Consider the following 1974-nt stretch of genomic DNA (forward strand, 5'->3'; position numbering starts at 1 on the left):
CTTTGAGAATTAAGTGTAATTTTTTTCTTTTGCTTGCACATTGAAATAGTAAACTAATGTTGCTTATTCATCATTGTTCTGATCATGAAAGCACCCACCGTTGTTACAGATCCTAATTATTTAATTTCAGTGCCCAGTTACCCCCCTGAAAATGTCCAAGCCATAGCAACATCACCAGAAAGCATATCAATATCCTGGTCCACGCTTTCCAAGGAAGCACTGAATGGAATTCTTCAGGGGTTCAGAGTCATTTACTGGGCCAACCTCATGGACGGAGGTAAGAGGATTAAACCAGGGCTTTGAGTTTGTCCCAAAAGATATGCGATGAGATTTGCAGGCTCCCATCCTAATGCGGGATTCTGGATGTGGCAGGCATCTCTTTATCACTGAGCACTTTCCTCTTTTCTCCGTGTCGTTCTGTTCTTATCTCTCATCTCACATGTTAACAGGTGCGCACAGCAGTTTAAAGCATTACATTCCTTCGAAAAGCAGTTTGAGGTCTAGGAGGGGGCGGCCCTTGGGAAATCTAAGCATGGATGCGTTTTCCTAATTATGAGTATCTCTGTCAAGCCTCTGCAGGCAGCACCAAAACCTTGATCTGTATCTAGAAAGTTCTGTGTGATGTGTATCTTGCGAGGCTGACTTCTTCCTAGTCCCCAATAGACTCAGCAGAAAAACTTCTTCAGTTCCTGTAGTTGGATTTCAGGGGGACTCGGAAGGAATGCCAGATGCCTGGACCCTCCTGTTCGTCTCCTTCCTTTCCTGTTTCTTCTTCCCCTCCCTCTGCTTCTTTTGCCACATTCCTCTTCTTGTTTCTTTGCGTTTATTTTTTTCCCCCTCTAGTTGTAGTACAGAATTTCTCCTGTTTAGGCAGGACTTTGATTGAGAGAGTGCCTGCTCAGATGGCGGCAAGATTGGGGCCAAAGTGTCTTGGGTGGAACACATGTCAGTGTCTTTGCTGTCAGATGGTCCGTTGCAGAGCCAGGCTGACGCCCCTTGTGTGAGCATGACAGGTGCACATCTGCAATGCAGCCCCCAGCAGGAGAGGCCTCCCAAGGTGTGCCCACTGCTTATGTGCCAAGGGAACTGTGCCCGCTGACGCTATGTCCACTGATGCTTGAGAACACGTCACACACACACACACACCCTCACCGTCCCCTGCTCTCCATTCCCCAGACTCTTTCTGTCCCCCCGTCCCTGGGTTCTGCCTCCTCTCTTGCCTGGGGCTCCTCTCAGCCCCTCTGACTGGGCATGGCCTCCTGGTGGAAGCTCACCTCTGAGTTTGAGCAAACACAGCCAGGGCTCCCAGGTGTATCCCACTCCCGCTCAGGACCCCCTGGGTCTGCTCTGCCCAGCAGGTCACTGTTCCACCCAGGTAACAAGGTAGCAGGGGTTCCAGAGTAGAGGAAGGAAGGCACACGAGCAATACTGGCATAATTTGCTAAGTAAATAGCAGTGTCTCAGCCTTAACTATTTATGTCTGTAACCAGATTTGCTTCTTGGGGCTGAGGGCAAGACCCATACCCTCTCAATGTCCAGTGTGGCACCTTGCACAGCACCAGGCACTGGAAGGCATTCTGTAAAGAGTCACCTGCTCAATCCTAGAGCAGGCGTGTTAGCCAAGCACATACTCCGTGCTGGGCTCATGCCAGACGCTGAGGATGCAGCGTCTACCCTGTTGGAAATGCAAGACCAGTGAGCCAGGAAGGACCTCGTGAACATAGAACCGCAGCCCCATAATGCACAGCCAGCCCCCCTAATGGACAGATTAGAGTGGTCGATTCTTCCACAACCTCACGCTCTCCTCCCAAAAAAAGCTTTTAAAAGTCCCATAGATGTAAAGTGTAGAGCAACAGAGATTTGCCAAAGTATCTGTTTTATTGACACAATGCTATAGGATATCATTGCATATACTTGTTCTGGTTTCTACTCCTCACCTTGAATAAGATAAAATCAAACTCCCTAACACACTCA

At 48.9% G+C, this 1974-nt stretch overlaps 1 protein-coding gene across 1 annotated transcript in view; it reads left to right on the plus strand.

The window, feature by feature from the left end:
- DSCAM (DS cell adhesion molecule) overlaps positions 1–1974 on the plus strand; it is a gene marked incomplete at its 5' end in the record, with an annotated part of 274168 nt that overhangs the window by 164992 nt on the left and 107202 nt on the right. The gene's annotated exons all lie outside the window — the stretch shown is intronic.

This window comes from Pteropus vampyrus, unplaced genomic scaffold (assembly GCF_000151845.1).
Source record: "Pteropus vampyrus isolate Shadow unplaced genomic scaffold, Pvam_2.0 Scaffold270, whole genome shotgun sequence".
In the NCBI taxonomy this organism is placed as follows: Eukaryota; Metazoa; Chordata; class Mammalia; order Chiroptera; family Pteropodidae; genus Pteropus; species Pteropus vampyrus.